The sequence below is a fragment of the Mesoplodon bidens genome, assembly GCF_964165515.1.
Source record: "Mesoplodon bidens genome assembly, chromosome: 14".
In the NCBI taxonomy this organism is placed as follows: domain Eukaryota; kingdom Metazoa; phylum Chordata; class Mammalia; order Artiodactyla; family Ziphiidae; genus Mesoplodon; species Mesoplodon bidens.
In genome coordinates, this window is record NC_138170.1 from 76,980,314 (window position 1) to 77,006,278 (window position 25,965).

At 46.1% G+C, this 25,965-nt stretch overlaps 1 protein-coding gene and 1 long non-coding RNA gene across 3 annotated transcripts in view; one reads left to right on the top strand and one right to left on the bottom strand.

Moving 5' to 3' along the window:
• Nucleotides 1-25,965, bottom strand: part of LOC308627717 — a 1,107,544-nt gene that overhangs the window by 125,741 nt on the left and 955,838 nt on the right. The window lies entirely within an intron of this gene.
• The window catches only part of CYRIA (CYFIP related Rac1 interactor A), a 108,256-nt gene continuing 97,085 nt past the window's right edge, over nucleotides 14,795-25,965 (top strand). For both annotated transcript variants that reach the window (XM_081254286.1, XM_081254289.1), the window contains exon 1: nucleotides 14,795-14,887. The gene's annotated coding sequence lies outside the window, so the exon portion shown is untranslated. The remainder of the gene's footprint in view (nucleotides 14,888-25,965) is intronic.

Genomic DNA, 25,965 nt, shown 5'->3' on the forward strand with positions numbered 1-25,965 from the left:
TGAATTGAAAGTGGAGATGAGGAGAAACTGGGGCATCAGCCTAGCCAAGACATGAGATCAGATAAGAACCAGCAGGCAGAAGCAACGAGAAGGGTCTCTATACAAGTGGCACAAAATGGCCTTTGTGTAGGACCATCGTTGCCGGGAGTTGAGGAAGTAGCCCCAGCCGGGCCATTTTCAGGAATTCCAGAACACCCCATCTGTGGCCTCTGGCCTTGTTGGCCGGTCAGCTTTCTCTATCAGCAGGTGTCAGGCTCCAGGCTCGCACGGACTTGGCTGGGGGGCAGCGCTCAGCACAGTGCCCACGAAGCAGGAAGAAATCTGGTTATAAAGCAAGTGTCTTTATGAAAACAATTTGAGAAACCTCCAAAGCTTCATCGAGTGCTGGCTGCTGTGTGCCTGGCTGTCCTGGGAGAGTCAGCTGCAAGGGGGTTTCATGGGAAGACACTTGTGCCAGTGGGACTGTGTGTGGCTGGGTTGGAGTGTGAATATGCATATGCACAGATCAGAATAAATTGGCAAGGACATGGGTGCCACTATAGAAACAGAAAATTCCTACCCAGAGATGAGTTTCCATGAACTCTCTTCTAAAGTATTATTATTATCATTATTATTATTATTATTATTATTATTATTATTATTATTATTAAGGTGAGCCTACCTGGGCTAATACTTTGCTCAAACCACCCCCTCTTTCTCTTTCCTCTGTGCCCCCATAGAAGCCTTTTCATTCCTCTCCTGTGTCTGTGTTATTTTGTCACAAGGATGACAGGGCAATTCTTGAGATCTCTAAATATTAATGTGGTTGCTCTAACACAGCTATTTGGAAAACTATCGAGATTTAAGTTGTTTTCCTTACCAAGTAAAAACAGAACATTTTCACCCAATCCCCGGTTTCATGTCTCCCAGATGACTACCCATCCTTGAGTCTCCAGGGAAAATCTGAGGGTTGGCATTGGGATCAAGGCACAGATTTTAAGGCTTCCAGGTTTACAGGACAAATCAAATTGGCTGCATTGACATATCCTGCTTCCGTCTTCAGTTTGGGCCTGTTCTTGACTGCCTGTGTTCCAGCTCTGAGTACACGGCTATATTTCCTTAGAGGGCTGGGCTCTACGTGTCACGACTGGGTGGGCTGTGTCTGTGCCCTCCCAGTGATGCCCTGGACAGCTTTCACAGGCAAAGATGCATGAAATAGAATCATAAACCAAAGTTCCCATCCCACCGCCCAGTGAACTTGGCAGGGACGGAAGCACTCGTTCATCTCCCCTGGGTTGTGTTCGCCCACGTGGAGCCTCTCCTCCCGTTCTGGGACTGGCCCTGCCATCCTCTCCTTTCCCCTCTACATGCGAACTCTCGGCCAGTTGACTCTGGCCTTCCATCAGAGCCTCACCAGAATCCACCTTCCTCCATCCCTCATCCCTGCCAGCTCAGGCCGCTGCAGCCTTCTCTCAGATACCTTTGGCCTCACAGGTCCTCATGTTGCTGCCAACAGTGCATTTCCAGACCTGCGCTCAAGTTCAGGATGATCCAACTCCTCTCCCAGCCAGGTCTCCCCGCTCTCTCTGATGGTTCCTAGAACCCAGAGAATCTCAACGGCAGAAGGAGCTGACCCAGTGTAGAAATTACCTCCCCGCAACAAGCAGCCTTGCCAGGTGGCCAAGCAGCCCAGCCTGAATGTGTCCAGTGAAAGTGAAATCCCTGCTACACTAACTATTCCTCTGCAATTTGTGCTGCTCTAGCAGAAAGTTCTTCCTCAAAATCAAAGAGAAATAAAAAGGACCTTGAAAATTCCTGGAACGCACATCTATTGTGGTACATGCGTGAAACAGGGCCAGAAAGCTACAATGAGCTGCCCGATCACTCAGCCAGTTGGTGCAATTTCAGGGCTGGAACAGCTACACTGCCTTCCAGGCACTGAGCGTGTCCCTCGGGCCTGCTGAGCTCTGTCTCCTTCTAATGTCACCTAGCCATACTGCTGTCCTCTGGGGCCACAAGGAACCCAGCTTCCTTCCCTCCCTGGCAGACCTTGCACAACTGTTCTTTATGGAAATTATCGTCATGGGTTCCTAGCGCCTTCCCTTCCCCAGGATCAGCACCCCATGGTTGATCCCTAAGTTGACACCAGCCCCACCCAGGCTTTTCTCATGCCTTCACCCAACTTGGATTCCTGTTTCCACTGGTTCATAGATTGCCCTTCTTTTCAGATACGTTTTCCAGTACCTCCCTCTGGAAGTTGTACCTGGTGGCCCACCTTCTCCAATTCCTGCTTTATCCTGAAGCTACTCGGTAATGTCAGCCAGAAATCCTTCTACTGTTGTCATTGTCTTGACTATGTCACTTCTGGTTTATCATTTTTCTTGAATATACAGGTCTTCTGGGAGGCAGGGACTCATATTGTATTGCTTATGTGTAAAGAAACCAGATGTGACTTTTCCATCAATAATTGTTGTCTAGCTTCTGAATTTTGTCCAACTTCACGTGAGGAAAGTGAAGCCCAGGGAGGCTGGGTAATTCCTAAGTTCTCTCAGCTGAGTGATATCAAAATGGATTACAACCCAGTTCTCCTGACTCTCATTCCAGTGTTTTTTCCAACACATCCCTTTGGCCTACACTGAATTTCAACATACCAGGTCTTTATGTAAATGATTTACCTGTTCAGGTACCTGAATGTCCTTCAGGTAACATGATCATCCCCCTTTAATAACATCAATAAGTTCTAACATCATCGTTAATTGAGCCTTTGTTTATTTCCAGCCTCTGTAAAGAACTCTGCACAGATGGTCACTTAATAACTGCTTTTTTGATGACAATAGTGATTTTTACCAAAAGTCTTCATTTAGGATAAGTGTGCAATTCTAGGGAACAAGGCTACAGTTCTTACGCATAGTCCCACATTTACTATAAGCAACTTCAAAATAGTTCTACAGTTGGAGAAATGCCCCTGTATTGCAATTTAAGCTTTCTCCAGTCAGTTCTCTGCAACCACACTCAATTTTTCAATTCCCCAAATAGAAAAATGAACTGAATAGACATTAACAAAGTAATCTCTCCACTTCTTTGAAAATTGCAAACTCGTTGAATTTTTCTCTTACGGTTGATAATAGCCATGAAGAAACCAATCATAATTCCTTCTCCTCAGACTCTGAAATACATCATTTGGAAAATCTTTCCTTACTGGCAAATAAAATGAGGAGAAAAATCATATTAGAGACTAACGAACTCACATGGCATTATTTTCATTACTCAGTAACCTCAGGGTATGGATAATTTTCTTTAAACAAATATTTTAAATGTGAACTGAAAAACACATTTCCTAAAAATCCTGAAGACATTTTGCTAGAGTGATAACTCTTTTCTTTTGGAGTTTATGAATTTAGGGACAGAAAAAGTCTTTTTTATTTTCAGGTATCTTTAGCTTCCATTAGATATGTTAGCTAAAGCTTTAAGCCCAGGGACTGACCCAGATTGAGAAAAAGAGGACACGTGTTCTAAAGGCATGAACATCTGGGACAACCAATGTGGCTGCAGCTCAAAGTGGAGACATCATGTCTTCTTGTGGGGATGGACAGAGGGTTTCCCAGGGGGCTGAGCACACACCACAGGAGGAGGTGTCTACTGGGAGTTAAATTTGGCACCATGCACAGCAGGCATTAGCTGAACGGGTCCTGGGGACTCAGGTGTGGTATTCAGTGACTTCAGAAGCCAAAGGAAAGCTGCAGTGGAAGGCTTAGCTGTAGCACCAGGCAGGGCTGACTTTTGACTAAATAGGTGGCATGATTTGAGAGTCAAGAATAAGCCAGCTTCAGACCAATGTTTCCAGTGCCCCTACAGGCTGTCCAGCTGCCCACAGCAGAGCCTTCCTTAAGGATCTGCTCACAGGTTTGTGTGTTCCTTTCAGAATATATATGTCTCTCATCCTCAGAAAAGTAAGGCAGGCTGAGCTGAAGTGGGAGACACTCCCCTTACTCAAAACACAATAGAAATGTTGGATTTAAGATGGAAAAATAGGGCTTCCCTGGTGGCACAGTGGTTGAGAGTTCGCCTGCCGATGCAGGGGACGTGGGTTCGTGCCCCAGTCCAGGAAGATCCCACATGCCACGGAGCGGCTCGGCCCATGAGCCATGGCCGCTGGGCCTGCGCATCTGGAGCCTGTGCTCCGCAGTGGGAGAGGCCACAGCAGTGAGAGGCCCGCGTACTGCAAAAGAAAAAAAAAAAAAAAAAAAAAGATGGAAAAATAAATTACCTAGCAACTGTAAATTCATAGCCTGAGACCAAAAAAGGAAAATTCCAAATTCCGAAAAAAATTAAGAAAGAAATCTCAAAATTGGTAAGTGATAGTTAAAGCTGAAAAGTGTTATAGGGAAATTGGAGCCTCTTATAGGCCTTAACATTTGGCACTAGAGATTAATGTCCACACAGAGAGGGAAATTCAGCCAGCAACCCAATGTGGGTGGGAGTGACGTGAATTGATCCTGCAGCCATTAGCATTGCCGTCTGTAAGAAAATCACTGCCCACCTAACCCAAGAAAGAGGTAATAAAGCTTCCTATTCACCTAGGCCAGTGGGTGGAAATAGACACACTGCAAGTAATCAGAACACAGGAGGGGTCCAAATTTAAGCCACCTGATTAGTTCAGGACCCAAAAGAAATGTTAACATAAACATTAGTCCAGTTCACTTAAATCCATAAAGTCCCAGCAAATGCAGCTGAGAAACTGTCACCTAAAGCAAGTCACATGGTTTCCCTATGGAAAATATCCTCACCGACAACAAGATCATAGCCAAAATCGTAAACCATATGGGAAAATGAATAACCAGGAAGAAGAGGCAAGAGGAGCAACAAATTATCCTAGAGATAATGGGACAATTTTTAAGACTATAAAGTAAGTATTTTAAATCTTTGCAGAAATAGAGAAGTAAATAGAAATCACACTGTAAAGAAAAAGTCAATATGAGAAAAGAAAAATAAATTCTAGAAATATAAGCCAATGAAAAAACTCATGACACCCCAAACATGGAGACTATGAATTTTTTCAGGTACACAAGAACTGTTTCTAAAAATTGACTATGTATTAGGACACAAGTGAAAACGTGTTCTTTGACCAAAATGCAAGTAAAAACTAAAATAAACAAATATATATGTGTACACACACACACACATGCTAAAAATTCAAAGGTGGAGACTTCCAGTTTACAGTTCAATATGTAAAAATTTGAAAGTCTTCACTCCCATCCTCACAACAACAACAGCAAAAATGGACAAACTGAAAATCAACCATTCATAGATCCACCAGAGAACTGAGGTCACAGGGCCTGAAAATGGGAGAGACAGGCAGATGCAGAGAATCACAGCTTACTAGAAGCAGAAGTCACATGTGGAGCCTGGTAGAAACACTTAAAAAGTTATTGACTAGCTGATGGAGGCTAAGTGAGCACTTGCTCAAGAGAGAAAAACTCCTAGAGACCTAGCCTTACACAGACACCCTCACTTACAGGAGTAAGATTTAATTACATGATTATAGAATACTTCCTCTTCGCCAGCATCTTACCACAGCGTCAACAAGGCTATTGTATAATAGCCAGAGATTATAGCCAAAAGAACTGCAAGCCTCAGACCCTGTTTAAGAAGGAGTCTCTAAGGAAACCCAAAGATAACAGGAGAGACAAAACAAGGACTCTAGAAGAAATTTTAGCCTATGATATCAAAGCTACAGAAAAGGATAACACAGTCTAACGTCTAGCCAGATAAATATAAAACCTCACATCTCAGTTCCTTTTACCTGACACATCGTGCAGGTTTTCAACAACAAATTTTACAGGAAATTCTAAAAAGTGAAATACAAATAAAACACACACACAAAACAAACAAAACACTGTGGAAGAGACAAAGCAAGTGTCAGAGTCAGACTCAGATGTGGCAGAGATTTTGGAATTATCAGACCAGGAATTTAAATAACTATGATTAATATACTAAAAATTCTAATGGAAAAAATGGACAATGTAGAAGAATAGATGGGAAACTCTAAGAAATAATTTTTAAAATGCTAGACATTAAAAACACTGTCAAAGAAATGAAGAATGCTCTTGATGGATTCATCAGTAGACTGGACATGGCTGAGGAAAGAATCAGTGAGCTTGAAGGTAGGTTGATAGAAACTTCCCAAACTGAAAATCTTCCAAGCTAAAAAATACACTCCAAATGCTTTTAAAAGAAAACCAAATTTAGTACCTAATACCAAAGAAAGATCTACATTGTATAACGTTAATGTTATTCACATATCACAGTTGCTGGGATATAACTAAAGCAGCAGTTAGAAGATAATTTGAACTGTTAAATCCATTCACTCAGAAATTAAAAAAATACAGAATAAAAGTGAGCTGAGTTTTCTTTTCAAGAAACTAGAAAAAAAAAAAAAAAAAACAGAGACAGAATACACTCCCCAAAAGTAGAAGCTGAGAAATGATAAAGATGAGAGTTAGATTAATTGAAAATGGAACATAGGGGTCATAAAGTATGACTAGCTCAACTCAATATCTGAGGCATAAATGAAAAAAACAAACAGATGTAGAAAATTCATTCATGATAATCAGTAAAATCAAAATCTTGCATTCTAAAAAACCTAACAAAATATTTAACCCCCTACTATGACTGATTAAGACAAAAGAAAGAAAATGAATTACAGTTGACTCTTAAACAACATGGGTTTGAACTGCATGGGTCAATTTATATATGGGTTTTTTGAATAAATATGTACTACATATGGTTGGGTGAACCCATAGATGCAGAACCATGGATAAAGACAGCTAACCATAAATTCATATGTGGATTTTTGACTGCTCGGGGATGGGAGGGGGTGATGTCAGTGCCCCACCCCCATGTTGTTCAAGGGTCAACTGTATATCAAGTATTTTTAGATTTTATCCATATGTTGTAGTTTGCCGACCCTTGGTCTATATAGAAAAGCCAAACAGAAAGACAAATACTTAGAAATAATAAAGAATTTCATCAGGACATATATTCAATAGTCCATAGCAAAGAGACAAGTCCAAACATAGCCAAGAAATTTCTTTAAAATCAGGAGAAAATGGGCACATTATTTATCAGATATCAAGGTGTATTATAAAAATAGATTAATCACAACAGTGTAGAGTGTGAAAAGAGATAAGTGTGAACTTGATCCATGTAAGGAGAGGTATTGGAAAACAAAGCAGGAAGAACATTGTTGAGACCACTGGCTTTTCCTGTAAGAAAATAATTAGATTCCTTTCTCACATCATTCTCCCAAATATATTTCATACATATCAAAGATGTAAACAAAAGTGAAAAACTACATTTAACACTATTAGATGAAAATATTAGAAAACATCTCTTTGCTCTTTAGTTGGAAAAAGCTTTCTTAAAGAAGAAACCAAAAAAACAGATATCATAAAAGAATATATGTTAACAGCTTCAAAATTAAGTCCTTCTATATGATAAAAGACACCACAAACAAAGTTAAGAGGCAAGTCACAGATTAAATGAAGAAATTAGTAATGCATATAATAGGCAAAGGATTAGTATTCAGAATATAATTTTTTAACTCTTTCAAATCGACAACAAAATAATAGCTGAACTATGAATTTATAAGTTATAAATGGCACAATAGATAAAATTGCAAAGGATATGAACAGCTTTCTCTTTTTGAAGAGAAAACCTGAAAAAATCAATAAACATGTGAAAAGAGCCTGTCCCAGTAATCAAGAAAATGTCCATGAAAACAATAAAATTACATTTCACAAATAAAAACACACCAGAAAGTTTGACGATAGAAAAGTTGGGAAATATGTGGAGATGTAAGCACACTTTTACATTGGTCCTCTGAGTAATAAAATAATAGAACCATTCTGAAGAAGAATTAGTCACTATTGGGTAAAACTCCACAGGTACATAGTCTATAGAATTATGTAGCTATCATGATGGATAGTTTTAATAATCCACACAACTGAGTGAATAAAACTAAGAACCAGAATACCATTTGATAGCATTTATGGAAACTTTAAAATGATACAGTATAATACAATATAGTAAGTATACATCCTTATTTAGAAAATTTAGAAAGTGTGAGTGGAAGGATTCCCAACAACTTTATGAAAGCGTTTGCTCTGGATGGGGAGGAAGGGGAATTGGGCTGGAAGATGGATCAGATGGGCTAGGTGAGGTAATGCTGTAGTAATAAACAAGTCCAAAATCTCAGTGGCTTGAACAACAAGGATGTATCTACAACTCCATGATGTGTCCGTCATGCATTGGTGCTAGTGGCGGGGTAGCTTCTCAATGTCCTTCTTACTCCAGGACCCAGGATGATGAGCATCGTATTTTGCAACAGGAGGATGAACGTTGTTGAAAGGTCTCACCCTGGTCATTAAGTGTTCCAACCCAGAAGTGACATGTCTGCCCACCAACCATTGGCCAGAACTGATGATATGGTCCTACAAAGGAGGAAGAGTGTAATCCACGCCATGATCATATATGTCTCTTAGGAAGATCGCTGGACGGTGAACTGGATGAGCTGAATATGAAGGCAGAGGGACCAATCAGAATGCTGTCAAAATAACTCAGGCAAGAGCTGATAAGGAGTTGATCTGGGCAATGGTTCAGGGGAGGCTAAAAAAAGAAGATAAGTATGAGATCTAAATATATCAAGGTCCCTGCTAGCATCACTATTCTAAGGCATTTCTCAAGTGATTAGAGAGTCCAAAGGCAAACACAGTAGGATGAAAACCATTAAAGTGGCCATTTATGTGATTGTCATAATGGGCATTTAAACATAAAGCATTCATATATTGCTATCAGGGCTTGTAAAGAAACTCTGTAGGGTCAACCGTTCTGTTTGGTGTTTTTGTTGTGTTTTTTTTTGTTTATTTGTTTTTTTTTGCGGTATGCGGGCCTCTCACTGTTGTGGCCTCTCCCATTGCGGAGCACAGGCTCCGGACGCGCAGGCTCAGCGGCCATGGCTCACGGGCCCAGCCGCTCCGCGGCATGTGGGATCCTCCCGGGCCGGGGCACGAACCCGCGTCCCCTGCATCGGCAGGCGGACTCTCAACCACTGCGCCACCAGGGTAGCCCTGTTTGGTGGGAATTTTAACACGGTCCTAGTACCCAGCTGTGTTTTTAGCTCCCTACCTTTGACACGATCTCTGATAGCAAGAGAGAGAATCCTGGTCTATGTCTGAATCAACCTGTCTACTTGCTCACTGATATATTTCCTGCAAAGAAAAGAAACTATTTGTAAAGAAAAGGGAAATCTGGTTGTCCAAGGAATTCAAGGCTTGGTCCTAAACTGTAATCCATGACACCTATGTTTTATTTTCACGGCTGTGGCCAGGACTCAGCTGATGCCTTGAACAAGTTCCATCAAGCTTTAATTTCCCTGGCTATAAAATGAGTATAGTCAGAAGTGACCCCTACTTAACTGTTTGTGATGCTGCACAGATGACTAGGCTATGCCTATAAAATGCTCTCAGCCTTTGCTCAAAGGCCCTCTTACACGTGTCATTACTTTGTTTGTGGTGATTTTGGAGGTGGTGTGAGCTTTGCAGGGTGAGGTTGAGTCCCCTAGACGGGCTGACTCATTTGGTCAGAGGCGCCAAAAGCTGATGCAATCAGCAATTTCTGGATTTACCTGGTCAGTTAAAGGTAGAGATCAACTGACCTATGGAAGAGTATCAAAGGGTTTGGACTTAGAAGAGAATGGAAGTCATATATTCTTGCAAATCAGAGAGAGAAGTAAAAGAGAATGAAAGCAGAAATAAGTTTATAATGCAAATAATTAAAATCACTTTTAAAATTTGCTAGCTGGGTTAACCAGGCACTGTGTTAGGTACTCATTCATTGTCTGCACATTCATTATCTCATTCATGTTTCTATCTGGCACCCAGTAGACACTCAGTAAGGATCAGTTGCATAAACAATCCTTTATGGTAAGTCCTATCATCCCCCCCCATGTTATATACGTGAGGAACAAGGAAGAGGGAAGTTCTGCCCAAAGTCATGGCGCCATAAGTGGAGGAGAAGAGTGCAGATTGAAACCTGACCTCCCTGCAAAACTCCTGCATGGCCCTCATGCCTCCCTGCCTCCAGGTGTCCATTTTCTTTCCCTATTATCACTCTGTACTTCATCTCTTTGCTCCCTTTCAGTTGCTGAACTATGTAATTTTTCTCCATTCTTGACCATCATTTGACACTATTTTTCCAGACCCTGAGAATGTATTGTTCCTTCTCATTTTGTGGGGGATGGATGGATGGTGGTGTTTATAACACTTTACCCATCTTAGAAGTCAATATCCGTATCATCCAAATATGCCACACATGAGGGATCCACTTCATCTGGAATGTTCCTTACATTTGAAGGCAGGGCTGTCCTCAAGTAATTGACAGGAACCTAATCAGGTCCTTGACATTCATATGGGAGGAGACTCGAGACATTTTGCTGCTTTATTAATCTAAGTTTATAAATGGTTGGGAAAATCTCTAAAGAAATCGATTGAATGTTTCATTTGTTCAACTGGCATTTATTATGCATCAATTTTTTTATGTATCAGGAGCTCTTTGAGGTGCTGGAAAGATACAAAGACCAATAAGACAGAGATTCTGGATGCAGGGTTTATAGTGTAGTCTGGAGACACATACAGCCTACCTTCATTATTTGTGGATTCTGTATCTGTGAATTTCCCAACTTGCTGATCTCAAAATCACTACTCTTGGTACTTCTGTGTCATTTGTCAACATGCACCAAGCAGCGAAAGTTTGAGTCACCAAGGGGCGTGTTCCTAGCTGAGGTTGACTAAGGCAAGGTTCTGCCTTCTTATTTCAGCTCTCATCCTGTAAACAAGTGCTCTTTTTGTGGTCTATGTAGTACCATGTTTTTCACATTTTTGTGCTTTTTGTTGGTGATTTCACTGTCTAAAATGGTCCCCAAGCATAGTGCTCAAGTGCTGTCTAGTGTTCCTAAGTGTGAGGCTGTGATGTGCCTTGCAGAGAAAATATGTGTGTTAGACCAGCTTCATTCAAGCATGAGTTACAGTGCTGTTGGCTGTGAGTTCAATGAATGAATCAACAATATATATTAAATAGATGTTTTTAAGCAGAAACACACATAAAACAAGGTTATATACCGATGAGTTGATGAAAATGTTATCACCAGAAGCTCACAGGAACCTAACCTTGAATTTCCCCTAGGAGCAATGGTTCAGTATTTGCTAGGTCAGAGTTTGTGGTGACTTCATAGAACATAGTTACTGGGAATAACAAAAATCAACCACGTATAAATTTATCAGATCCACACAGCTTTATGAGTGATATGATAAAGGTATGAATGCAGTACCATGAAAGCCCACAAGAAAGAACATTTGACTTGGCCTTGGAGAGTTGAAGGAGGCATTATAGAGGGGTTGCTTTAGAACCAGGATTGTAACACTGAATAGAAACTCAGTGAATGATCCAGGATGGAAGGTCATTTAAGGCAGAGGAGAACCATGTGCAAAGAAAGGGAGGTCTGAAAGAGCCTGACACACTCAGTGATTTAAAAAGTGATGAATTCAACTGTGTTAAGTCATAGGCTCCAATTCAGCCACAGGCAAGGATTTTCAGCCATTACCAGGTTTCTCTACATAGTTCGGGCTGTGATGTTTTGCAACAAGGAAGCGTGCAGTGCATCAGCCATGAAAATTCGCTCAATATTCATAATCAAATTCATTATGCTCCCTCTGAAGTCTGGGCCATGTTTCCGTAGAAACCCTTAGTTACATAAAGGAACCCTGGCCTGTAATTGGCAAGAAAACCCACCACCTTTGGAAGCCATTATAGTAATGCCAGAGGGAAAGCACTATATAATTCCTGGGGAGCCAAGTGAAGTGGGAGGGCAAAAATAAAGACTCCTTCCCGTAGAGTAGCAAGCAGAGAGCACTGTAGGGGTTCCGCCTCCACTCCAAGTCCTCATCTATGAATCAACCCACCAACCACCAAGTCTGAAATGAGCACTTACTGTATGGCCAGCATTATTGAAGACACTAGGAGGCAACACACACACACACGTACGCACACAACTATTCTTTCTTTCACAGCTACAAAGAGTTGGCATCAGCCCTCACATCAACCTTCTGAGGTTTTATGATTATAATTTTAGAGATGAGAAAACTGAAACTCTAAAGGCCTAAGTAACTTGGATTCACACAGCTAGTGAGTGACAGAATCAGAATTTATGCTCAGCTTTGACTCCAAATAAAATGGGGGTTTTATCTCTGTCTCAGATAAGGTCCTTGTCCTCAAGAAACTTGCACATGTGATGAATTGAGGAGTAAGTGGCTCAGATTGTCAACTTTATAGGAATTCAGAAGAAAGATGTGTGAGCCTATAGTCCACCACTGTGCTGAAGGCATCTTTAGCATTGGAACCAGGGGTCTTTAACAGCTGGAGATGGAGGAGGGAGACATCCGAGGTACGTATATATTTATACACGTGAGCAAAGGTTCAGAAGCAGAAATGTCTTTCGAAGGAGGAAGAGGAGCTGTGCCGAGAAAGGGAAATCTAATTTGTCCAGGGATTTAGAAGGAATGTTCCACCTGTCGTAGGATGGATCTCCGTGGATGGAGAGGAGCCCTGGATGGGATCAGCCCTTGTTGTTGTGTCTCCAGAGGGGATGCCCGTCATCTGCAACCTTACTGTTCATTCAGTAAATATCATTGTGTACCAGTTTGTGACAAGTATCATTCTCAGCACTGCAGATGCTTCAGAGAATGTGTTTCCAAATGTGAAGGAGCGGAACCTGGTGCACGGAGGGCAGCGCTCAGCCCCTGGTTCATGATGGCAGTTCTCTCCTGATCATTCTCACTGCTGCCTCCTTTTCTTCCTCCAGCCCCCTGTCAGTCTCCTTATTTGTGGCTCCAGTCAAGGCTGCCCGGTCCCCGGGAGCTCCCAGGATCAAGTGCAGCCTTCTCAGGCTGCTATTCAGGGTCTCTACTCTCAGCCTCACTTTGTCCAGCCCTTGGTACTGTGACCACACCGGACCTCTTCCCACCTGAGCGCCTCCTTTGTCCCCCTACCTGGAGTGCCCTTGACCCCATTTCCTGCCTACTGAAGTCTAATCATCCCTCAAGGTTCAGCTTAAAAGGATCTGAACCCAGTTTTCCCCAATCACAACGAACTCCTTCTGGTCCTGAGCCCACAGATCAAATACCTCTATCTTAGCCTGTTTCCTATTCTGCCCTGTCATAAACTGGGCTGGCAACCAGTCTGTCTACTCCTCAGGCCAGGGACATGTGTCCTGATTCCATCATTTAGCACTGTGCCTGGCACTTTATCCAAGCTCAAGACATCTCTTTAAAAAAATAAATACATGACAAGGATGTCCTTGAAATTAGAACAGTTTGGTTTAAATTTAGTTTAATTAAGACATTAAGGTTCATTTTTAAAAATGTATATTGTGAATAAAAACCGCTGAAATTTAGTCTCAACCTACTTGCCCCCTCATGGACAGTTTAATTTCACTGTAATCTTTATCGTGTATGGTGGTGTAGCAAGAAGGATTTTTCCGTAGAGCCACCCAAGGAAAAAATGGATCGTCTTTGCGGGGATTGACAACAGGGTCTGGTCCAGGTACCGGCACCTTGATTGACACAAATAAAAAATGGGGACGTGTACATTCTGACCCGAAAGACCCCTACCCATTGGGAGACTATTTCATTCTAACTAGACCATGCCCTCCTGGCCCTTGTCTGAATTCTTGCCAAAACTCAGAGCATGAACTGTGCTGAGCAGCCCATGGAAGCTCTTCAGACTGATTGTCAGAGTCTGGAGGAGGCTGGGATGGCATCAAGTCCTGCATGGGGACCCTGGAACTCAGAAAGTAAAAGGACTTGGCCAAGGTCTCCTGAAGCTTTCTGCACTCCAGAACCTGGGCGCCTTACGTGGCAACCCGCACATTCCTGCAGCAACTGACACAGCCCCCAGCATATGGCTTGGCCCATTGTAGGGGTTTGATAAAGTTTCATGATTGACTGGGAAAGGAAGCAGGAGAGGCCTGGGCCTGCAGAAGGGCCCCCTCAACAGGAGCTCTGACTCACAACCTGTTTGGCACTGCGCAGCCCTCTCTGGTTTCCTGAATCTCTCTCTCTAATGGCAGATGTTTTAAAACAATGATCATGACAATGACACTGTAATCCCCTACTTTCCCTTGCATCATAGAATTTTTTCAAGTGTTTTTGCAGACTTGCTCTTAAGGGTAATTACATTTTTTGGACTAAGTATTTGCAAAAACTTTTTTTGGTGGTCCCATCAGATAACAGCGGCCCCCAGGGCTGGGAATCTGTTAATAGTACGTGCGGACAGGGCTGAAAGCTGGGATCAGGAGTCAGACTAATTAGGGAGTGGGGTGGAGTTTGGGACGGCCTGACTGGTGCATGAGCAGTAATGTGAGGGCGGGTGTGCGTCCAGGGGTGGATCAAAGGGCCTGTCTCCCGTCTTTATTTCATTTTTTTAGAGGAAGAGCGGGTACGGAGGGATTCCGTGTGTAGAAGCAGCAGGGGCACATCCGGGCTTCCTCCTGGAGGGCAAAGCCAGCGGCCAAGGCCTAGAAAAGGGCAGGGGTTTCTGCGTGCGGAGATGGTCAGCACGAGGGATCTGGCGCGAGTCTGGGGACCTTGCCTGGTGACGGCGGGGGTGGGGCTCCCCGGGGGCCGGGGCGGGGCGGCCGCAGCCGGCGGGGCTGGAGGCGGGGCGGGGCGAGGCGGGGCGGGGCGGGGCTCCGGGACCGTCTCGCAGGCTGCGGCGGCCGCGGGAGAGGCGTCCACAGCGGTGGCGGCTGGGGCAGCGGCGGACCGGCGGCCGAGCAGGGCGGCGGCGGCTCGGGGTGAGCGGGGCGCGGGCCCGGCGGGGGCGCGGCGGGGAGCGCGGCCGGGGGCCTGCAGGCAAGCGGGCTCGGGAGGCGCCCGGCGAGCACTGCCATCCTTCCGCAGCTCCGGACGCAGCCTTCGGGGGAGGGCGGGAGGGAGAGCCGAGGACCCAGTCCCTTAGCCCTTCTCCAGCGATCGCCGTCCAGATGTCCGACTAGGCGCCCCACTGACCCTTCTCCCGAGGACAGCCTCCTGCTTGTGTTCCAGGTCACCTCCCTCGCCCCTCAGCCACTCGACCTCCTGCCCCAACCCCCAACGCCAGGTATCTTCAGCTCCAAAGCCATTCTTCCAGAAGACCCCCGACTCTGCTTCCCCATGCCCACCACCAGAGGCCCGGCTCCCCAGCACTCTCTACAGCCCCAGAGGCAGAGATGCCCCCCGTCCCTAGGGCCTGCACACCTGGACAGTTCTGCTGCCACCTGCCAGGGACTCTTCTCAGCCAGCCAGCCAGCTGCTGTGCACCGCACCCAGGCTTCCTTGCCACCACTCTCCTCCATCTCAGAATCCCAGTCTGAAGAAAGGGACTTGACGGATCCTGAGCTTTGGGAACAATTTGACCCACTTCCCGAAAGGCTGATTCCGGGCCAGCCAGGCTATTTGGTGGAGACACCTGTCTTGCCTGCCAGCCGAAGGACCGACAGGTCTCTGGCAAAACGGGCCAGCGGGTCCCCGGGTCCTCCTCCAAGCTGCCCTGACTTGCTGACCAGTGCCCCCAGAGACCAGGACCAAGAGCTTTGTCATTTAAGACCTCCAAATCTCTTTGCTGACCCCACCCCCAGTTCCCCAGAATTCCGCCCCTGCTGGGTGGGAGTGCAGGGTCCAGCACTGATGGGCCACCATCCTGGCCCTGGCCTCCCCTCCCCTGCCCTTGTTTCCCGGCTGCCTGCTCCCCGGGGAACCCAGGGCAGAGTAGTGGAGCTGGGATTCAGGGCCGCGACCTCCCCCCCAGCCCTTTGGGCTTCCTCCCTTTCCCCGTTAGAAACTTTTCCCCTCTTTCGCTGGTCACCATCACTCTGGTTGGGCCTGGGCCATCTGCACAGTGCTGTGTCCCCAGGGCACAGAAAGCTGGGCTGGGACCACGAAGGGCCGGGACGTGTGCTGGGCCAGCATGAGGAGGGTGGCTGCTAGCCAGGTCAGGCTGGGCGTCTGGGCCCGGGGGCCAGAGCTTTAGGGTGGGTCGTTGGCTTTCCCTGAGCCCCGAAGGGGGTCCGAGGGCTTGCTTTGCTGTGAAGGGAGGCGGGCAGAGCAGGGGCTGTTTTTCCTGCCTGCTTCTGACTGTCTTGTGTTGCTATGGTGACAGTTTTGCCTCTCTTCCTTCTTCTGACTCTTCTGGGAGCTCGTTTTTATTGGTCTGTTGTTGTGTCTTTTATGGCTCTAATTTCTCCTTTCTATTTGCTCTGAAATAAACAGTCATAAACATGGGCGCTGGGCCCAGGCTGGGGGCTGGCAGAGCTTCACCTCTTCCTGGCCCCAGGCTCCTGTGAGAGGAGAGTAGGGAAGAGAGGTGGGAACAGACCTGGCCACACTCCCTCCTGCCCCCAGCTCTGGGAGGGCGGCCGAGGCATCACAGTCTCAGGCGCACAGTGGGTAGCACGCTGCCTCGGTGCTAATAATAGACCCAAGTGTGATGGAGAAGCCGGCTAATGTTATTTCCTTTCATCTTCAAGGCAGCTCTGTGGGGTAGGGGCCGTCCCTACTTTGCAGATGACAAAACTAAGCTCAGAGTGAGCCATTTCCCTCAGGTCACTCTGCTTTTAGCAAGTAGTCGGCGCTGAGATTTTGTTGAATGGATGGAAAAGTGATGGAGCTGGCGAGCAGAAGCCCAGCTCGCTGCCTGGCCACCCCGAGGGCTTCCGGGTCCTGCTCCCAGAGGACCAACAGAGCCCCCTAAACCCATATGCTGGGAGACTCACTGAAGGGTTTTCCCCCATTTCCCCGCTGGACTCCCATGGAGGCCACTGCCAGAGAGCAGCCTGTCAGGCCCCTCGCGCACCCTTGGCCCCACTATTGGGGACTCAGGTTGGGAGGAGAGTCAAGGCACTTGTGACTTCCTGTTTTTGCTCAGCACCCAGAAGCGTTCAGTTTGCTTTTACTCTCAGGGCTTAGATGCAGCCGGGTGAGTCAGGGACACCGAGAACCCAGGAGACCTTCCCAAGTCAGCCCTGGACTAGGAGTTCAGAGCTGGCCGGCCCTGGGTCACCGACGGTCAGCTGTCAGCGACACTCTCCAGAGAAGCTGCCCCCCTTTTCCCTTTCATTTTTCCCTTCACTACACACTCTTTTCTTTCCCATCCCTCCCCTTTCTCCCTTCACACTGCCAGTGCTCTAGGCCTGTTAGTAATGAGCTGGAAAGGCACCATGGTAGGGTGAAAAAACCAGGGAGTCAGCAGCCTCATTGTCAAATTCCAGCCCTGGGGCAGTCAGTTCGCTCACACGGGCCTCAGTTTCAACCTTTCAAATGGGGTTGATAGCATCTGTCCCAATGGTTACATTTGCTTGTTTTTGTAGGATGGAATGGAGTAGCTTACAGGGGTTGCTTTACAAAGTTGAAAGCCTGAAGGGCCCATAATGTTCTCCTCCTGTTGGGAGGTGTCAGTGTTAAAGAGACCCCAGACCACTGCCCAGAGATCAAGAACTGACTTAGGAATAATTAAGCTGTAAAATCTCAGGAGGAGAGGCATTCTCTAGTCATCTTGTCCAGAGTTGGTGCTGAATCAATCCATTTCTTTCTTTATGCGCCTTCCATTAACTGAGCACCTACTCTGTTCCAAATACACTTTGGGGAACTGGGGATTTAAAAACATGAACACTATTCCTGTTTTCAAAGAATGTAGTCTGGGGGTAAAGACAGTCATGAAAAGAGATCCTTGTGCTACCATCGAAGAAGTGGTGTGATCGGGGAAAAGGCAGGGAGATGTGGAGCCCAGAGATGGTGACTTGACTAGCCACCCACCCCTTTATGGTTGAATGAGGCAGCCTGTGCTTTGCGGCTGAAATACAGCTCTCTTAGCACCGCCCACCTGGCAAGCCCTTGGTCAGGCCCTCGCAGCAATGGGTGATGACCCCCGAGCCCCTCACTCAGCTCTGTGAGCAGTGTCGGGAGAGAGGCATGTGGCAGGAGCCAGCCCTGCCTTCCTTCCTGAGCCTTTTTTTTTTTTTTTTTTTAATTTATTGGCTGCGTCGGGTCTTCGTTGCTGCGCATGGGCTTTCTCTAGTTGCAGAGAGCAGGGTCTGCTCTTCGTTGCGGTGCGCGGGCTTCTCATTGAAGTGGCTTCTCTGGTTGCGGAGCACGGGCTCTAGGCGCAGGGGCTTCAGTAGTTGTGGCGTGCGGGCTCTAGAGCGCAGGCTCAGTAGTTGTGGCGCATGGGCTTCGTTGCTCCGCGGCACGTGGGATCTTCCCGGACCAGAGCTCGTACCCATGTCCCCTTCATTGGCAGGTGGGTTCCCATCCACTGCGCCACCAGGGAAGCCCCCTTGCTGAGTCTTCACTCATCCACTCATAGTAGCCTCTGACTCCTATTTCATCTTGGTCAGAATCCTTTCGCAAAGGCTACATGAATTACCTGACAAGGCAACATGGTGATTGGGAAGAAAGCAGACTTTGGGAACCAGCCATGAGCTCAAACTGTACTACTACTGTGTCCTAAGTGTGGGATCCTGAGGGAGTGTCTAACCTCTCTGAGCCTCAGTTCTTGTACCTGTAAAATGGCAATAATGAGACTTGCCTTCTAGGAAGTGAATGATCTTATGTATTTATAGGGTCTGGCATGGTGCCCACCTCACACTTGCTGTTATTTAGTTATATTGATTAGAAAAGAATTCTCAGTTACTGGGCCTCTGGGTCCTCTTAGAACCACTTTGGACTAATTCTGGCCTTCAGAGATCCATTCATTATCTTGGAAGGTTAAAAATTGCCCATGCTTAGGTTCTAAGCACTGCTGATTAATCTTTGAGTTATCTCTCACCAGATAAAACAATATTCTACAACATGGATGATACTGCAAATCAGCAACACTTTGGTTTCCTCAAAGGGGAACAAATTTGAAATAGCAACAAACACCCTGAGTTTCAAAAACATGTTCCTCTGAGAATACTTACATTTGATGTAGTCCCACTTGCTTAGTTTTGCTTTTGTTTCCTTTGCTTTTGGTGTCAAATCCAAAAAAATCATTGCCAAGACCTACATCAAGGAGATTACCACCTGTGTTTTCTTCTAGAAGTTTTATGGTTTTAGGTCTTGCATTCAATCTATTTTTTGAGTTACTTTTTGTGTATGGTGTAAGACAGTGGCGCAGTTTGGTTCTTTTGCACGTGGCTGTCGTTTTCCCAACACCATTTATTGAAGAGACTGACCTTTCCCCATCGCATGTTCTGGCTCCTCTGTCAGACAGTACTTTTAAATGAATGCTTCACATTTTTTATTCCGGGCATGTTTAGCTTCCCGTTATTTTTTTTTAAGTTACCCTATCTATGGATAGACATTTTCTCAAATCATCACTGTAACTCTGTGCCATCAGTATTATCATGCCCTTTTGACAGTAAAGGAAACTGGGAAAGGTCCCTTGCACAGAGTCCAGCAGCTAGTAAGTGGCAGGGCCAGAATTTAAAACTGGGCCCGACTTGCTCTTCATGCTAGCATCCACAGCCTTGTCATCTCCTTGGCTGGCATGTCAATGACTTAAAATAATTGTGTTTGGAGTATGCAAGCAGATTTTAACGGGGGTGGAACCGGTCAGGGCTGTAACTCGGACCCATAGTAAATATTTAGAGACTCTATTAGGGTTTTGTTCTCAGCACAGCATGAACGAGGCTTTCGGCAGTTGGCTGAGGCTTCGTTCCTAGAAGTGGTGAAGAGAGGAGGAGTTTGGCGTGTCCGAGTTCAGAAGAAATGTTTGGTGATGCTCAAAGTAGCTTCCTTTGCCCAAGAATGGGTTGCTAGTTTGTCGCTGAAATAAATTCAGTTGATTTTAGAACTGAACGTATGAACGGAAAACATGACAGGTGCACCCCAGGGATCTAGGAACAGACGCAAGAAGGTCAGGAAATGTGGGTCAGTGGCCCTACAGATGCAGGGGTGGTTGGGATTCCGTCTGTCAGTGTAAGGCATGTCTAGGAAGATGGAGGTAGAAAAGCGATTACAGAATGGCTCACTCCTAGCCTTTCCTGGGTAATTTAGAAGCCGAATTTCCCTGGTCTGAGAACCCCATTGTCTTGAAAATGGTGCCATGTTTGCCAGCAACATGCTTACCTGGTCCAGCTTAGCTCTGCAGAAAGGTCCGTTTCTATTTGCAATTATCTCAGGGCCTGAGTCTGCTTATTTAATGACTTCACTTTCTAATAAAAATTCTGTATGGCATGGATAATTAAATCTTTAAAATGAAACTGGGGATATGGGGATATATGTATACATATAGCTGATTCACTTTGTTATACAGCAGAAACTAACACAACATTGTAAAGCAATTATACTCCACTAAAGATGTTAAAAAAAAAAGAAAGAAACTGGGGAAATGGGATGCCCCCAAAGAGTTCAATTGTAGTTTTATGATGGCTCAAGCATAAAAATGAGATCATTCACTCACTTGCTTAGCAGATGTGTACGGGACAGGCTCTTGCCTTGTGCTGAGCTAGATGGAACACAGTGATGGAGATGGCTTTGTCCCTGGCCTCAGGGAGCTCTCACTCCAGGCAGGAAACACACACCTAGTGTGGAGCTTGGAGAGTGTCAGAGAGAGTGCGGCGGGCGGGGAGGAAGGGGGGAAGTCATTGTTTCACCTCTTAGGGCCACACCGCCCCCTCCCTCCCCATGGGTGTTGTCTGTGGTGCACCTGAATCGCACCTGACACGTTGCAGGGAGAGGAAGCCTGGACGGCGAACAGCCCGGCTCTGCTCTCAGCCCCGTCCTCCCTGTCTGCGTGGAGGAGGAGGGGCAGGCACGGTAGTCCCCCCACCGCCGTGGTTTCAGGTACCCACGGTCAACTTCGGTCTGAAAATATTAAGTGGAAAATTCCCAAAATAAACAACTCATCGGTTGTTTTCTTGTTTTGTTTTTTTTGCGGTACGCGGGCCTCTCACTGCTGTGGCCTCTCCCGTTGCGGAGCACAGGCTCCGGACGCGCAGGCTCAGCGGCCATGGCTCACGGGCCCAGCCGCTCTTGCGGCATGTGGGATCCTCCCGGACCGGGGCACGAACCCGTGTCCCCTGCATCGGCAGGCGGACTCTCAACCACTGCGCCACCAGGGAAGCCCAATTCATCAGTTTTAAATTGTGCACCGTTTTGAGGAGCGTGATGAAATCGAGCACCTTCCCGCTGCGTCCCCCCTGGGATGTGAATCATCCCTTTGTCCAGCGCCCTCCTGTGAGTCGCTTAGTACCCATCCTGGTTATCAGATAGACTGCGGCAGTATCACATTGCTTGGGTTCAAGGAACCCTTGTTTTAGTTAATAATGGGCAAGAGTAGGGATGCTGGCAATTCGGATGCGCCGAAGAGAAGCAGTCAAGTGCTCCCTTTCAGCGAAAAGGTGAAAATCCTCAACTTAATAAAGAAAGAAGAAAAATCTGTGCTGAGGTTGGTAAGATCTAGAGTAAGAAATTCATGCTGATTTTGCTGTCGCACCTCATACGGCAAAAGTCACGGCTACATAAGGAGTGTTTAGTGAAGATGGAAAAGGCATTAAATTTATACAATGAGATACTTTGAGAGAGAGGCCACGTTTACATAACTTTTATTACAGCATATTGTTATAATGGGTCTATTTTTTTACTAGTTACTGGTGTTATCTCTGACTGTGCCTAATTTATAAATTAAACTTCATCATAGGCATGTGTGTATAAGAAAAACCATCGTGTATGTAAGTTTCAGTACTAGCTGTAGTTTCCACTGGTGGTCTTGGAACACATGCCCTGAGGATAAGAGGAGACCACTGTACTTTGCTTTCACTGTGGGTAATATGGGAAGGTTGGATTTGGTGACTTTGAAGGGTGCTTCCAACACCTAGCCGATGATTCTAATAAACCCTTGGGCTTCTGTCTCAAAGTGACAGGTGAAGAAGCAAAACCTGGCAGCCTTAGTCAGCAAGGTTTCAGAGACACAGCTGGGATGGGAAGAACCGAGGGTGTTTTCTTTTTTTTTTTTTGCGGTACGCGGGCCTCTCACTGTTGCGGCCCCTCCCGCTGCGGAGCACAGGCTCCGGACGCGCAAGCTCAGCGGCCATGGCTCACGGGCCCAGCCGCTCCGCGGCATGCGGGATCCTCCCGGACCGGGGCACGAACCCGCGTCGCCCCCATCGGCAGGCGGACTGTCAATCACTGCGCCACCATGGAAGCCCCCCGAGGGTGTTTTCAAAAAACAGAGAAACCTTGCGCCCCCTCGTAGAAAGGGAGCCAAGTCTGATTGAGCCTCCAAATAAATAGTTGAAAGTCAAGGCTGTTGACAGAAGGAAGAGCCAGGAGGGATGCAGGAGCTCAGCAGCGGTGGGAAGGACCGTCACCAGCTCACTCCCATGTTCCAGGCTCTCCGCCGCCTGGGATGTGGAGGGTTGACCTCAGAGATGCTTTGGTCACTGCAGAATGCCCTTCTGTTTTAAGTTAATGTCTGTTTTAAAAAATCATTCGGTTTGATGGTTTCTGGGTTTTAGAAGAAATTAAAATGCATAATCGTTTTAGGACCGTGAGGAACAGTGCCAGACACACAACTATCTCAACACACCGTCAAGCTCTCTCATTCCCAGTGGCATCCAAACTCAGGCTCTTCCAGGAGCAACGGTGAGGCCAGATGCCTGGCACCTGGAGTAGAGAGACAGAGAAAACCCACTCGAAGCAGCCTGGGCTTTCGCAAGTTATGCCATCTCTTTGAGTCTTGTGTTTCCTTGTGTAAAATGTGGGTGGCAGCAAAACCTTCTGAATAATGAGCATGTAATATCCACTTTTAGCAATCCCCTAAAGAGCTTTAAAAAACAGATATCCCCATTCTGTGGATGGGGAAACTGAGGTCCACAGGTGTTAAGAAACTTGCATAATGTCACATCATTAGGAAGGTTGCACAGCTGGCAGCTGAAACCATGTCTGTGTGCTTTCAAAGCGTGGTCTCTCCTTACCACCCACCCTAGGAAAGAGAGGATGCCAACTCTTTGAGATCCAGAGAGGTGAAATGTGCACCTAGAAGTTCCCTGAGAACATCCCAGGGCTGCAGGGTGAGTGTGCATCTGAAGCCCACAGACCTGGGTGGAACCCTGGCTTTTCCCTTGGGCAGATGTCTTAGGCTTACTGAGTTTTCTAATTTTTGAACTGAAGTTCAGAATATGTGTGGCCCAGGAATATTGCAAAGAATACAGGCATACCTCGTTTTACTGCACTTCCCAGATATTGCGTTTCTTTACAAATTGAAAGTTTGTGGCAAGCCTCGGTCGATCAAGTCTGAGCCATTTTTCCAACAGAATTTGCTCACTTCCTGTCTCCGTGTCACACTTTGGTAATTCTGGCAATATTTCAGGCTTTTTCATTTTTATTATATTTGTTTTGGTCATCTGTGATCAGTGATCTTTGATATGACTGCTGTAACTTGCTGAAGGCTCAGGTGATGGTTAGCATTTTTTAGCAATAAAATTTAAATTTTAAAAATTAAGGTATGTACATTTTTAGACACAGTGCTCTTGCACACTTAATAGTCTACAGTTTAGTGTAAACATAACTTTTATATGCACTGGGAAACCAATTCATGTGACTCGCTTTATTGCGGTGATCTGAAACCGAGCCCACATTATCTGCGAGGTGTGCCTGTAAATGAATTAAACATTGTCAGTCTCCCTTTTTGCCTGATCTTTTTAAGAAAATGTGTTTGAAAAGTTCTCGATCTGCTTCCTTGAGGCTCCTTTTTATTTGTTGTTTTAAGTTGGAAACAACAGGGAACTTCTTTCTCTGACAGACGCATTCTGGAATTGCCCCGACAAAGCCCCCCAAATCCACTATTCTGGACCTATACTTCTAGCTCGTAAGCCTTCATTTTAAACTTGAAATGAACCTGGCCGTGTTGCTTACTGGAGTGTAATAAGGATAAGAATTCCAGTCGGCATCCAGCATTGCACCTACTGTATGATCAGTCTCCCATCCTGTCTTTCCTATATTCTGTAAATGCACGTGTATGTTTTTTTCCCCTGAACCGTTGAGGTTTGAAATCTGCGCCCTTGAGTACCTTCAGAAGTAATCAATGGAGCCGTAAGCTATGTTCTGACATTCCCTTATTTGCAAGTCCAAAATCCAAAATGCTCTGAAAATGCAGTTTGTTTGGTTTTTTTTCATAACTCATTTGGAGGCAAAAGCTGGCCTGATGGTACGTGAGACTATTTTTAGTTTTTATTTATCCCACTCAGGATGAACAAGTTTTTCATCAGAAGGATGAGTGCTCCAGACCCTGCTGGGGGTACATATAACATGCTATCTGTACCATATTACCTTTCTAAAATCTGAAAAATTCTGAATTTGGAAGCACATGTGAGCAAGGAGTTTCAAAGAAGCATTTGTGAATCTCCCTTTCTAAAAGCCCAAAGGAACTCACAGCACCCCTGGGATTGGGGCGGCACCAGAGGGACCCCCCCAATGTCTACCTGATACCAAATGCTGTGGTGACATGATTCATCGTGTGCTCATCAGAAGCCTTCGTGACCAGTTTTCTATTTCCTCAATTTAAATCATAGGAAATAAATTAAATGAGCAGGCTTGGCACAAAAACAAAACAAAAACAACAATAACAAAACCTTTTAAAAGCACGGGTTCCAAAGTTTCATTGGGACAAAGTATTTTTTTAAAAATTCCATAGAACTAAAAATAAGCTGGGAATTTTTGATGTAGCGTGGCTTACAATCAAGTTTCACAACTGGCCTTTTGGGGGAAGGTAGAAGGGAATTTTTAAATCCTACTCGTCATTTTAGCCTTGTGAGGAGGAAACAGGGCTTGGAGAGCGAGCATGAGGAAGTCAAAAGGCCCGCGTAGGAGTGAGAAGGTCTTGGTTCTTATCTTGGGTCTGTTCTTGACTTGTTGAGGGATTTGGGCATGTTGCCTCCCTTCTCTGGGCTCTAGGAACTCCGTTTTGAAGTCATTTAATTCTTTCTCTCCCTCTCTCTGTCTCTGAGAGTCTAGGAGTAGAGGCTGGGTCCTCCAAGGCGAGTGAAAAGCACTGAGCTGCCCCCCTGGCTGCATTCTCGCAGCTTCCATCCATCTGGCCTCCAGCCAGACTGGAGGGAGGCGAACAGCGTCCTGTGCTCTTCATTGGTCTCCCCCAGGTCTTTCCTTTCTCCTGCTCTCACAGCCCGACCCTCTGGCACTGTAGGCTGGTTTGTGTGGGATTCACTTTGGCCCCAGCACCTCCCCTGATGCCCAGGGAGGGCTCACGGGATGTTTAACCAAGCACTGCAGGTGAAACTGCCCTGCTGGTGATGGCCAGCGCCGAGGGTTGCACTGGCGCTATGGTCAAGGCCATGCTAGGCACTGCTGAGGGGGTGTTGGGAAGGAGAGTGGCAGTTCCCAGTTGTAGAACATAGGACCAGTGCAAGTTCTGCCCAAGGAGACGGAATAGGTCCCCGCCATGGCCTGTGTGGGTGAGAGGTTGGCATGTAGCGCATTTAGGTAAAGGGCATTGGGGGCCCACCTACCTACCTCCGTCTCATTCTCTCCCTCCCTCCCTCCCTTCCTTCGTTCCTTCCTTCCTCCCTCCCGCCCTCCCTCCCTCCCTCCTCTCTCTCTCTCTCTCTTTCTTTCTCTTTGGAATTTACTCTTAACCTATCATCATTCTGACTTTTGCCAGGTTGAAAGTTTCTGGAGAATCTAACGAGGTTTAAAAAGTTGGTGATTCTGTCTCTCTCAGAGCCCCTGCCCTGCCCACCCAGGAGATGCTCACTTAGCAGTAACCCATGATGGGAACCGGGCCCCTGACCTTGGACGGGGGTTTCCACGGTGGAGAAGTGACCTTGACTTTGAGGGTCCCGAAGTCCTTCCGTTCGCACAGACTGTGGGATCCACCGGGCAGCTGTAGATCTGGTTG